General features: G+C 39.8%; 1 protein-coding gene across 1 annotated transcript in view; it reads right to left on the reverse strand.

The window, feature by feature from the left end:
- LOC130293765 (galactoside alpha-(1,2)-fucosyltransferase 2-like) overlaps positions 1 to 6398 on the reverse strand; it is a 39664-nt gene extending 33266 nt beyond the window's left edge. The window contains exon 1 of the mRNA XM_056542839.1: positions 6368 to 6398. The gene's annotated coding sequence lies outside the window, so the exon portion shown is untranslated. The remainder of the gene's footprint in view (positions 1 to 6367) is intronic.
- Positions 6399 to 14760: the final 8362 nt, after the last annotated feature.

Raw genomic sequence — 14760 nt, forward strand, 5'->3', positions numbered from 1 at the left:
CTCCTCACGGTGTTCGTTTTGAAATTTGTAGACGCACCAAAACTTCTATTCAATCAATTTTCTATCCTTACTTCCCTAACCGTCCTGATCTATGTGTGGTCTCTTGTCTACGCACCTATGAACAAAGAACTTCCTCTCTTCGTTCTTCTTCTCCTCAACTTCTCATATCCTTTTGCAAACCTCATCTACCCGTTTCTTCTTCTACTCTAGCTAGATGGGTCAGGTCTACCATGTCCCTAGCTGGCATTGACATATCCCTTTTCGGTGCCCATTCAGTTCGTAGCGCCATGGCTACAAAAACAGCACTCACAGGTGGCTCTCTATCAGATATTTTGAAGGCCGCAGACTGGTCTTCTGAAGCAACTTTTAGAACTTTTTATTTCCGCCCTGAACCTCATGTTTCTATGTCTGTCTTTTAAATTATATTAATTGTATATATGATACTATGACTGTTTATAAAATTTTTATGTTTTAGCTTTAAACTTGCATATTATGAGCCTCCTAGTCGGCAATAAAATTCGAGATTTTCCTAGTTTTTATGAAGGAAAATATAGATTTTATAACGACAGGAGGCGAATAATATCCCACCCATACCCAACCCTAATGATATTATTCATTTATATTTTCCAGCCTACTAGATTCGACGAAATGACCAGCCTACGACGACTTCTCCCTCGGATGACTCTTCTTCTTTTAATCTTACCTCCTAAGTCAAGTCATTATGGATTCAACCTTCATACCTTTAAGATGAAGATTTGACCTGCCTAACTGTTTATGATGCAAATATGGATTGTTTTCTCCTACACACATCAAAGAAAGGAGACGTTATTAGGTCACCTGGACTTATATTACCTCTCATGATGTATGATTGGTCAACACACCTATACCTGTTCAACATGTTTGGTTGTACTGTTAAAGTTTTTCTCTCCTGTATCTGTACTATGTTATTCAGCTGCTATGAGTAGTAAAGAATTTGGACAGCATATTATTCGCCTCCTGTCGTTATAAAATCTATATTTTCCTTCATAAAAACTAGGAAAATCTCGAATTTCATGGTGCAAAGAAGCATTGGCTCCTTGCTCCATCCTTTAGCCACAGGCTGCTTCATGCCTACAGCCACAAGAGGCCACACTACGTCGCCTTCTTGGCACTTCGGCAAAGGCCCATGATGATGTCATTCTTCATACACCCCTACAGAACAAGAAAGGAAGAAGAGGTGTTGAGGGTCTGTGCAGAGAAGCATAGTGTATGTTTTTTTTGTATGTTTTTTTTTTTATCTTGGCAAGGGGGCACCTACTTACTAGGGAGAAAAAAAATCTACTGGACGACACATACCTACAGGTGGAAACTACATATTAGGGACCCCTAGCGATTGAGGGAAACTTCATAGTGGTGGGACCTACCTACTAAAGAGACCTATCTACCTGCTGGAGAGATCTACCTACTCCTCCCAAACCCACCCAGACAAAAGAGGACGATTACTTAAAAATGGTGTGAGGTCATGCTACCGGCCAAAGTGCAACTCACGTGCCAGTATCTACATACAGGTAGCAACACTCCCATAAGAGGAGACGAGCCGAATGCATCACTCTGAAAACAACAGCAGTGCTGTGTAATAAGGATATGGTAATAAAATGACCAGTCAGTATAAGAATTTATGATATGCATAATATTTTGGAAGCCCTGTATGTACCCCCTACAGCACATTTGGGTATTTCCTTAGCTTACCACAAGATTTTCAAACAGATGTAGGAAAAGGTCAGGGATGGGACAAAAAGGTGACTGTCATATATCTAGATCTAATCTTCCACATAGAGTAGATGTTGGAGATGTAGAGAGGAACTAACAATCCTGTAATCCCACTTTGTTTTAAACCTGAATAACCAGTTTGGCCATAGACCGCTCCAAAGATAAAAGAAAAGAATATGTGTTTTTTTTTCGAGTAGGAAACAAAGCCCTAGAGTGTAGCCAGTGACGTAACAAAAGGGGCACACTTCAGGGAAATGAGCAGGTGCTCTCCACCTAAGGAGTTTAGGTGGAAAAAGGCTTAAGAGTATAGGGCAGAACCTTGTAGCATTGCTGAGGGAAGTAGTCAGAGAATAGCTGCAAAAATGTATTTAGGGTGACAAATATGGCTTTCAAGGACCCCTAATTCTGATTGGCTAACCATTAATTGTTAATGACCGAGTGTGTTTATTATCATACTAGCAGAATACCCGTTGTTGTCTGGTCTTCCTATCTAAACCTTGTGGGAGAGGAAAAGCAACAATAACACTCTCATCCTCATATCCTATCTTCATATCGTGTCCTGATAACCAGACCTCATATCCCGTTACGAAATCCGGACCTTAAATCCTGTCCTCATATCCCAACTTCATATCCAGACCTCATATCCCATCCTACTATCCCGTACTCCTATCCCGACTTCATATCCTGCCCTCATATCCCATCCTCATATCCCAACCTCATTTCCATCCATATATTGAGTACTTAGATCCAGAATCCCATCCCCCACACTAACTATTCTCTGCACCAGCCTGCCGGACAGTTAATTCATACTTTACTATCACGCTGGTCCGGCAGCAGGAGAGACAGTTTTTGAACAATTTTTTTTGCACGGTTTATAAATATTTCTTCTTGTTTGATAAAAGCCCGCTGTGGCCTTTCCACGAAAAAATGGTTGTAGTGTGTTTATTTCGGGAAGTTGGTAGATTAGTGGTGGATACATAGTATAGAGTCGACTTTAGCCGCACAAACAGAAGTGTCCTGCTGCATTTTTGTTATTACCGTAAGAGACTGCTCAAAAGAGTATACGGCTGCGATTTCATCCACCTCCTACATGTTATTCATCGTATATGTTTTTGGTTGTGTATTATGTAATATGTAGAAGGGTGATGAGATTTTGTGTCAATAGGATGATCATATTTTTACAAATCTTGTGAATTCCCATACTTTTTTTCACTCAATAGGGTTGGAAAATGAGGCATATCCACCAAACATGTTGGGACTGGTGCAACCTTCAGCATTGTTTCGACCAGTGCTCTTCAAACTGTGGACTTCAAGATGTTGCAAAACTACACTTCCTAGCATGCTTGAAGTTGTAGTTTTGCAACACTGTAAGAAGACCTAGGGTTTAGAAGGAGATAATCCCATCTGAAAACACGATTCTTCTTACTTCACTGAGGTCCTGAAGAAGGGTCACTTGCCACCATCTGCTTATCCTTCTGAAATGATGTGGACATGAGGTGAGCAGGTGAAGAGATGAGTGAGTGGTGAAGACATGAGGTGAGTGGTGAAGACATGAGGTGAGTGGTGAAGACATGAGGTGAGTGGTGAAGAGATGAGTTATAGCTCTTTATTCCCCTGCGATCAGACATCTTATCCCCTATCCTTTGGTTGAATTGCATATTAATTATTTTCTTTGGATTACAGTCGGAATAACCAGTCTAATAAAAGGGTTGTTGATAAGCCAAATATTGTAAAATACCACAAATCACTAACTACCAATCAAAACAGCTAAGGGCTCAACCTGGATATTATGATCTATATAGACAGAAACATGAAGTAATATGTAGAAATGAGAAATTGAAACCACTTTCTTGATAACCAAGCTTACTTAAAACCAGTGGCATACCGTACATTGGCAGCACCCAGGGCAAGTCAGCAGTAGAACACCCCCCTTCCCCCCCACGATCTCCTGTATGGGGCCCCCTCTCACTCCTATACTTATCAGTCCCCTGAGTGCTCTGGCATACTGCAGAAAGAAGATGTTTGTATAAGATGTTCCAATAAAATCATCAGATTTTATTGGATCATCGTAAAATCCACAGGCATGTGGTAAACATACAGGATAAAAATTGTCACAAGGCACAGGAAGAAACAGCACAGACTCGTTTCAGGTTTATAGACCTTTCGTCTAAGCAAGAACAATATGAAAACATATTTGTTATCACCTCATGTGTACTAGTCTGAATTGTTAAAATAGAATGTTTATAATCCTGCACAGTGAATGGCATAAAACAAATACCATACATTGCTGAGTTTTGGTCACATCATCGATTTTTTAAAAAAGTGATGCAGGGAACAGTGCAGCCCTCAACCCACCCAAACCACTGTCCATAGTTTCTTGGATGATCAATGCTAAACAGTGACCCTAAACTGGGCGACGGTCCCTATACTCACTAAGTTCACAGGTAACTAAGAGGAAGGTTAGACAGCACAGGTCAAAACCAAACAGACATGTCAAGGGCAGACTCAGCAAACTGCTAGCTAGCTTAATTAGCTAGCTCGGGCTTAGAGGTCATAACCAGGAGGACAAAGACATACCAAATCAAAACCAGAGACAAAGTAATACAGGCACAGGCCAAACCAGGAGAGTCAAGGTCAAGTCCCAAAAATTGGAGGCAAAAGGAAGGTCAGGAAGCCTGCAATGGTCAGGAATGTGGAAACCATTAGGAATGCTAGTGAAGAGAAAGACCACAACCAAAAATTGGCCAGTTGATTCCTGTTTAAATATAGCACTTGGTTGTCCCCGAGTCCCTGAATGCCTTAAATTCTGACAAGGAGCTCTGCACTTAACAGGGCTGGTCAATAGGGAAACCCACACTGGAAGAGCCACAGGAGGGAAGAAAGGTAAGTTTCTGACTAATTATCAAAAAAAAATCTAACTTAAAAGAGAATTTGCCAATTAAAACTATAGACCATGGTGCAAAAAACTATGAGCCACAAAGTTCCATAGACAGAAAAATGACAATATAATTTTGTATGTTTTCCTATATTAAACATTAACCTTTCTTTTCTGGTCACACTGCATTCTTTCCATCGACCTCTCAGCCACCCTTTTCATTCCATACCAGTCGAGTGCAGTTGTTTTCTTATTTCACCATGGTGCCTATGAAGGAGACAAATGTCTCTATGACAATGTGTCCCATCTTTTTATGGGTCCCATTTCCACGATTCAACCCCTTGAAATACAACCAACCCACTGTTCTTCATATATTCACTTGCATTGGTGTGATACATATCCCCTTCTAAGCCAAAATGAACAACGTTCAGCAAATCACAAGATTTCAGGCGTTAGCTAGTTTGGACTCCGATACTCAAGAGAAATGTATGGGCCTGTGGGGCCAATGGAGAGATTTTTTTTACTTTACAAAAGGTTTTTATTAAGGTTTTTGAATAAATATTTAAATGCAACACATGGCCAATAGCCAATTGTCATATTATCTAACGCCACATTATTCCATGACTGATATGACTGTTTCTTTGTATTGAATCTAACATTTTACAAAAAAAGAGTAATACACTGAGCATGGGTGTAGTTATAGGGGTGCTGATGTAGCAGTCGTATTCCATCCATAGTGTCTCCATTTGTCACATAGAAAGACATCATCATCATTATGTGGTCGATAGGGGTCCCTGTTCCAGATTTAGCATGGGCAGACAAACAAAAAAAACACAACAGGGTGCGCCCGAAGTTGGGGTCCTTACCCTTAGGTGTTGCGCTGAGGGCACAACACCTACAGTATCGTGTGGAAAAGAAAGTGCAGGGTAGCCGCCAAGGGGAAGACCCGGGAATGATGTCAGCTAGTCCAGTGGAAGCACAAGAACGGGGAAAATGGGAAAGGATTCCCCTGGATGAAGGCACTTGTCCCGATGGATTGATTAAGAACTTATTGCAATGCGTTTCGATCCTAGTTCAGGATCGAAACACGTTGCATTAAAAGTTCTTAATCAATCCATCAGAACAAGTGCCTTCATCCAGGGGAATCCTTTTCCATTTTCACCAGATTTTGCATAGGGACATAGGAGCTACAAGTTACAGCTCTGATACTATGGGGGGGGGGGGGGGGGATTTATCAAAGCTTTCTATTTGCCACATCAATATAGACCAACCTACAGAGCATAAGGCTGGTCTATTGTGCGCTTCATTTATCAAAAGTCGCACGGCTCTTGAAAAATTCTGTGCACGGACTTCGGGATCTACGGTTTAAACTGTATTTTAACCTGCTTCAGCATGGTCTGACATTTCAGCGTACTTTTGGCCGATTCGCTATTGATAAATTCAGCACCAATGCATTTTTCCGGCTAAAATAAACTAGAATGCATCATTATTTCCTCCATACAAATAGCCTGTCGTTATTGTTTTGCATGCACTGTGCACGCGCCGACCTAGCCCTGGCACCATTCTTCCTTCATATGACCATACATTGGGACACTGTGCCATGTGTGCCCCTTCCTACACACAGTGTAATTTGTGCTTATCTCCATACAATGATATATGCCCTTACATTTACCACTCATTGTGGCCGAGCAGTGATTATACTTCAGGGTTGTGTTGCTTGCTACTGTGTAACAGCGCCATTACCTGCATCATAGCAGACAATGAGGTCCTTCTCCAGAAATTCAGGCATGGGGTGGCTCCTGAAGGCTCTAGCTGTTAGGGATCTGTCATTCCAACTGCTTCAGGATGCAGCTTCTCTTCTGGCTCCTGGCACCTGCCCATAACACCGGCAAGTGCCTTGCTGCAACTCATGCTTTGCAGCCATCTCTTTCTTTAGCTCGAAATCTGGTGCAAAATTGCTTCAATTTACTGTGGAGGTCCTATTGAGGTGTTAGGAACGCTCTCATAGAAACACATCTGAAGTTTCTTCCAACTTCCCCTTCATGGCCAATTGGCTGCCCCCTTCTCCCAGTTGGTCCAGCTGTGGGGCAGTTTTTAACTACTGCCCCTTGACTTAAAACATCAGGGGGGTTAGCAATTCAAGGGGTTATCCAGCATAGGGGTTATCCGGAGGCGTTGGTCACAGTCACACAGCAGAATGTCTGCTGCATCGTGTATTTTCACTGCAAAAACTTCTGCTGCGGAAATTCAAATTCCAGACTCTCCAGACTGCACTCAGAAATGCATTGACATCTAGGGCACATTTCTGAGTGGTCCTGGCGCTGGCCTGTTCTGCTATTCATTCCGGCCCTAAGGGAACCAAAAAAGAAAGAAATATAATGAAAATTGTTATTATTAGTATTTTTTTTTTAAACTGCTCAAATGACCAAAAATAATACTTTACTAATATAGAAATGACAAAAAAATTAAGTCTACAAATGGGGCAAAAATTATACCTTAATGAGAAAAAACTTCAAAGCTTTCAAATCCTGTGGTTAAATTAAAAGTGGAAAGCTCGGAAAGCTCTTTTTTTCCGGGACTGGGGACTTGAGATAATACCACGCCTTCTTGTGACATCATGCCACACCCCCTCCATTCATATCTATGGAAGGGGGCGTGACTGCTTTAACGCCCCCTTCCATAGATATGATGAGGCATGACATCACAAGAGGGTGTGGTATTATCTCACGTCCCCAGTCCCGGAAAAAAAGAGCTTTCCGACACTGGAGACGCAGCCCCACATAGAATGCGGTTGCTGCATAGAGATCGTGGGGGGTCCTAGTGGAGGGCCCCCCGCAATCAGACATCTTATCCCCTATCGTTTGGGTAGGGGATAAGAGGTCTTTGGCCGGATAACCCCTTTAAGTTTTCCATGACTTTATTGGTCATTTTGCTAGATGTTAGCTCCCACTTAGCAATTTGTTGTTACATAAATACCATGGCCAACCCCTGAGTGTCCGAAAAGGTGCTTGTCTCTCATTTTAGGTCTAGTCATTACTGTACGTTGAACATCCTTGTGTTGACACACATTTAAATTGAATGTACATCTCTTATTGCATCCTTTTTTTCTCAAGTTGGCTTTAAAGCGTACCTGTAATTTCAGGTAACTTTTCAGAATAAGCTGTGTACATGTGTACATGAGGAGCAGCACTATTTACGGCCATTATATAACTCGTCTATGGCCGTTTTCAGCAGATTTCTACTCTGCAGACATCATTTCTAAGTTGCAGTTCTCCCAGAGCTGGTGGGCGGAGCGTCTCTCTCCATAGACTTATGTTGCAGACACAGGACAAAGCTGAGCTGATTTTCAGAGTTGTAGCCATAGGAGGAAGGGAGGAAGATTAATAAGTGGAGAAAGAAGCATTTTGTCTAATAAGATATATTACAAACTTTCATATATTAGCTTATATTATTGATTTATGCAAAGATTGTTCAAATTATGTTGTCTATCAAATAGGTAATAGTCAATTTCTGTAAACTACTTTACATTCTGTATAAATTTAGTCTGTAGGTGCGATGTTATTACATGCAACAAACAGATATGAACTGACATAAAATCTAGATTATGAACTGGCACTGGCAGCTTATTTTTTTATTTTAGCTTTATTGACGTTTGTGGTGCCGTGTTGTTATGCAGCAGGTCACATTATATTTGTACAAATATACTTAACATTACGTGCATCTTACTGTTAATGCGATTTTTATTTAACGGTTTCTGATGCTTTGCTCACTAGAAAGCCAACTAGTGTGCAACATGTAACTAACTAGTGTGTAACCTGTTACTAACTAGTGTGCAACTTGTAATTAACTAGTGTGTAACCTGTAACTTACTTGTGTGCAACTTGTAACTGGTGTGAAACCTGTAACTGACTAGTGTTCAACTTCTAACCAATTTTACTCTTTTACCTTTTTATTGACAATGTGAACAAGGTTTAGAAGACTTAAAGGGGTACTCCACCCCATGGACATCTTAGAATAGGGGATGAGATTTAGGGGTGGAGTACCCCTTTAACAGCATGCATTCTTTCCCCAGAAACTTGTTTCTGCTAATACAAAATTGTGTTTTAATCCGTTTAATATATAAATTAATGAAAATCCTGCCTATTACCTTTTTTTGCATAATATATATATATTGCATAAATTCTTACATAATGTGCCACAACTAAGATTGCAGTAGGTTACAATGACCTTATTTTCTATGACCACGGTCTCAGACATTTTGTATTAGTTGCATGCAATGTAGTTCTCCTTTATTGCCTTAAAAAGTGTGGTGTTACATAGGCAGAATAAGCAGATTATTGATTGTTTAAGAAGCCTATTACATGACTCAAGTATCCTGCGGGCCGGGCCACACTAATAATTTCTGGATTGTTCATGCTGCTCCATACCCCTTACTTCTATCATTGTCAGCCATACATCCCATTTTACACAGGGGTGCTGGGTCCTCTGGTGAGAAAGTGATACTAAAATAAATAATAAATAATATTAAAAATAAATAATAATATTAAAAATAATATTTATACAGTATTAATGAATCCCATAAAACTATAATTCTTTTGCCATAAGGCTATGTTCACATGTAGTATTTTGGTCAGTATTTGTACCCAAAACCAGGAGTGGGTCCAAAACACAAACAAAATGCAAATCTTTCTATTATAGTTTTACTGTGTGTGGTTCCACTCCTGGTTTTGGCAAAAAATACTGACCTAAATACATATTCAATAAAAGCCCCACCAGAATAAATAATAACCTAGTTCTATAGTCTAAATATAATACCAAGTTTCATCTTAATATAATTTTTTTATCTTAATATAAATATTACAATATAACATTTTTTTTTTTTTTTTGGTGTGTGTGTGTGTGTGTGTGTGTGTGGGGGGGGGGGTTATCTTAATTGTACATATTCTTTAAGAAAAAAAAAACGCAAACTGAACTTTATTATGAAAATAGAAATATTTTATTTTGATTGTCAAAAATTAACAAGAACAATAAAGATATAAATAAGGCGAACCTGACATCATCATCTACAGCAGGACAAGCCTTACAGCTTTTTGAATTTTTTTTAGACATTTGAATACAAAACACAATATAAATCTCCTGTAAACATATTACACTGTTTATAGAAATAAGGCAATCATTCACTGCCGCACCTAATGCAGAAAGAGAATTTATTTTTCAGTACATTAATACATTTCCATAATCCCCTAAAAAAAAAAAAAACATGTAATCATATAAGCAACATGTTTATACATTACCATTTAATTAAAAATATTCTAAAGTAATTTACAAATATATAATAATAAATAAAATGTTTCTGGTAGTTTTTTTGTTTTCTTACCTTAAAGGGGTAGTCCAAGGAACTGAACTTTTTAAACACTTAACCCCTATCCACAGGGAATAAGTGTCTGATTCAGGGGGGGGGGGGGATCAGACCGCTGGGATACCTGCAATCTCCTGTATGGGGCTCCGGCTACTTGGCTCCTACTTTCCTGGACAGACGAGAGTGACGGGCTGCTCAACCAATCACCGGCTGAGCGAGCTGTCACTTGCTCCTGTCCAGGAAGGTGGGGGCAAGAGTGCACTTAGGACCCATAAGTAGCTAAGGCCCCATACAGGAGATTGCAGGGGTCCCAGTGGTCAGACCCTCCACGATCAGACACTTATTAACTATTCTAGTGGTGTCAAAAAAATTCAGTTCCCTGGACTACCCCTTTAAACAAAACTTGGAGGTGACTAGTAGGAAGCCACCTAGAGCCCTAAAGAGAATTTGAGTGCCAAATATTTGATTAAATCGTAGTAGAAATGTATGAAATTGTGTGTTGTTTTGGGCAGGCATTTCTCTTTTTTCTTACTCCCTAACCGACAGGTTTCTCAGATGGCTGTGAATCAGTAGGACTGCCCACCTGTATATTTAGCCTAAAATAAGCAGAGATTTAACTAAGCAAGGCAAGGGTTACATCAGCATTGTGCGTCCACCCATGTGCTTCCACCCTTTTTTTTGTGTACCAAAGGAACCCTGAATGAAACAAAGCACGATTGTCACTGTCTGGTCCCAATGCGTCCCACTGACTTTAAATTGGGTCTCCATCAGGTGTCCATTGTACTGCAGGAGTTGAGTGGAGATAAAAATAACTGCTTGCTGTATTTTTTTTCCCACCCAAGTCCTGTTGTGAACAGAGCACAACGCTGGTGTGAACTTAGCTTAAAGGTTTAAAACCAGTAATCCAGAATCTTTTCCCATAAATCTATACATCAATCTGCTCTGCTCCTCCTGCTCTATAACTTGATGCCAGCAGATCACACAGACTATGTTTTCAATGTCACTTTTAATGGAAATTTCCACCTCGGCCACACAGCTAGCAGACGTATGTTTAACTTAGACTGGTTTGCATCTTGTCTGGCTGTTTGTGTAAGCAGAATATAATACTGCTTAGCCACATATTTCTTTGCCATCTTTTGCATGCTCGCTGCACACGGAATGCAAGTGTGTGATTCTTCTTTTGTTTCGGCTTTAAAAAAAAATAAAAAATAATAATAAGAATTGGATTCACAGGGCCACAGTTTGGAGGCCACTGCTCTAGTGGATTTTGACCTTTACACCACACTTGGGTCAGCAGCTCTATATCTAAGATTACTTTGAAGCCTACGACTTGTGATCATTGGATAATCTGTTTTTATAAGAAGGGTCCCATGAGAGTGAGCCTATCAAAAAGTATTCCACCACCGAGTCCTCTAATGTGAGGGTCTCCATGCAGACATTTCACAAACTGTGGGTGTGAGGGACTGTAAGGCCAAGTGAGGGACCGTAAGGCCAATTTAACATGCCGACGCTAGGATCGCACATGAATGTGCCGTCTCAAAAAAAGGCTATGCATTCCTTGCCATGTCCGCAGAAAGAATGAACGTGTTTATTCTTTCTTCGGACACGAAAAACGTAATTTCTGTGGCGAAAACATCTGGTGCGGAAATTCTGCCGTTTGCACAGCGAAGCAGTATCCCGTTAAATCTTTGTGCTGAATTCCGATGTGGAATCCGGCACGGAAATTCCGACGTGTGAACATGGCCTAACACAGTTCGTTCAATTCCCCTGGAGCGCCACCGCAGGAGAAGTGAAGCATTACATGGTTCTTTTTCAAATCAATGGGCTGACAGTGTACTGCATGTATGTGTCGAGAGATACGCCCTTAGCTGTTCTGCCCTCTGTCTAATAGACAGGGAACCTGACTGGTGGTCTTTCCCATATTTACTCAGAATTTCCTAATCCGGTACTAGGCTGCTATGCCTACTCATATAGTGCTGACCCAGATATCAGGTTTCCAAAAGAAATGGAGGTTGAAACAGAGGGTAATACATTTTTATGAGCAGATATCATACTGCACTTTGGATGCCAAAAACATAAAATTCATGATCTAGCCACAATCCGACTGAAACTTGTGTAACTACTAATGCAACGAAAAATTTCAACAACAATAAATAAATAAATAGTTGTCTTCTTATCTACAATTCTATTCTGTTTTTCAATGGAGAACTTCCAGTCCATTAAGTCTACTTGTAAAGCCTCTACAGAGGTATTTCTCCTTAAAGACCCTACTACCGGCCACTGCGGTATTGGATGGAAATTCAAAATTCTTCTACTTTGCTGAATCTGATAACAAGAAACATATACAGATTACATAAAAAGATACATTCTATGCTCAGACAGGGCTCACGGCATTTATCAAACAATGGTGGAAATGTGGATTTCCTGTGTGGTGCCTCATTGGTAAACTAAACAATTTAAACAATGGCTGGGAGGGGCCTGGATGGCATGGTTAGACATTTGTTAGCACACGGTAAGGTGTTATTCATCCTGGCACCTGTCTGATGAAACTGATAAGATGGGCAGTAGACCATGATACAAAAAGACTCAGTGTTGAATGTGATGCTCCGGAGAAACATGCCCCTTGTGGCTATCTAATGGGTCCTAAGGGCCTTGTTCTCTGTTCTATGTTATAATAAATTCTCCTCCAGTACCAGTAAAAAAAAAAAAAAAAAAAGTCTCTTACCATGTCATGTTAACTCCCTCACCACTGAAGGTCCGCCACCATAATGCCTACCCTGTCAGCAATGGTTTCTCCATTCATATCAGCGGGACCAAAAAAAAAATACTGAGTCTTTATAAAGCAGCATCTTTAAGTTATAAATGGAGATTAAGGCCATAAAAGGTGCTTAATCTAAGGGTATACAATACATGAGCCCGGGTTGCAATATTTTAAATTTTAGCTACCCCAGGGAATGTCTGGCTAGAGGTCAACAAAGTACGTTACAAATAAATAGTAAAATAATTGAGGTTCAGGGTCTAGAATATTGGATAAATAAAATTGTTTATTTAAAGTTGTGTGTACCAAATGATTGGATAAAATATAAGTATACCGTGACTCACAGGGCCCTTGTGGGTCAACGGAAACATGTAATATATTTAATATGGCAAAAAATATACATATATAAGGAAATAAAACAATCTAATAAATAAAAATAGAAAGGTCTAATACAGAATTATTTAGTGGCCACACATCTGTGGCTATCCAGCATATAGATTATAGGTTGTGCACATTTAAAAATAATCCCAATAAATATAGCAGCAGTAGTTGTAAAAATGATGAAACAAAATGGTTGGTGACTGTTGGTATTAGCAACACAATTTTAAATAAAAATTTTTATTTATCTAATATTCTAGACCCTGAGCCTAAATTATTTTACTACTTATTTGCCAATTTTTGACACCGTGGGTATAGGTGCCATTTGAGTTGCTCGGGTCGTAGGTTACTAGTTTGGTAAGAGCCCCTCCCACACTTTCGAAGTATGTTACAAGCAAAGTAATATATGTACAGTATTTGTTCTTCATTCTGTCTAATAGATAACTGGTAGTCTTTTTTCTAGTTACTCGAAGTTTCCTAATCGGGTACTATGTTACTGTGCCTACTAATAAACTGCTGACATGGCAATAGTGGTACCTATGGAAAAAAATTATATTATAGATATCATGTTTACTGGCAGTGATGAAAAGTATCTAAAAGAAAAGGGAAGTTGAGATAGATGGAAATACATTTTATGAGTAGATATATTGCTTTTTTGGATGCCAAAAACATACAATCCATGGTCTAGCGACAGTCAGGCTTGGGCAATGAAACAGGAATTTCTGTAGATAGGTTAAAAGAACTGTGTTAGCAGAGAAATGGTAGAATGTATTTCCATGTTCACGATAGACAAGAGATTTTCTCTACTTAGTCTATAATAACTTAAATAGTTTGAGATCTAATAATGAATCAATTGTTCCCTAAAATAATATTCTACTCTTCTATTCTATAATGGAGATACCCCAGCAGGGTCTCCCACTCAGAATCTCTATTCTACACAGTCCAGTTGGGAAACGTCTACAGAGAAGTTGCTTCTGGTAGATCATACTAGGGGCCAATGCAATATTGCTCCATTTATGTGCTCATATTATGACATGTAATGGTGTTCCTGTAACAGAATACATACAGTATGTCCTATACAATATGTGATCACTCAGTACCCTGCATACTCAGCTGATAGCTGTAGGACAATAGACCCAGCAGTTTCTTCACAGTCCTACAGGTTACTATTAGAATCAAACTCTCTGCACCGGCAGGGCTCACAGCATCTATGAAACCATATCGGACATTTGTATTTATGAGACTTCTCGATCACTGCCCAGTGTGGTGTCTCCTGTGGTAAACGAAACAATTCAAACAATGGCTGGGAGGTACCAGGGCGGTATGACCAGGCATATGTATGTCATGAGTGTCAGGCAGCACATGATAAAGGACTGTATTATTCTGTCTGCTGAAGGTCAGAAGGTGGGTAATAGACACTATCACAGAATCATTTTGTATTTCCTGATGGGTCCTATGAGCTGCCTTGTTCTCTCTTGTATGCTACAAAAATTCTCCTCCAGCAACAAGGAAAGTCTCTAACCATGCCGTGTTAACTACATCACCATGGGGGAGATTTATCAAAACCTGTGCAGAGCAAGAGTGGAGCAGTTGCCCATAGCAACCAATCAGATCGCTTCTTTCATTTTTCACAGGACTATT

This window comes from Hyla sarda, chromosome 10, assembly GCF_029499605.1.
Source record: "Hyla sarda isolate aHylSar1 chromosome 10, aHylSar1.hap1, whole genome shotgun sequence".
NCBI classification, from domain to species: Eukaryota; Metazoa; Chordata; class Amphibia; order Anura; family Hylidae; genus Hyla; species Hyla sarda.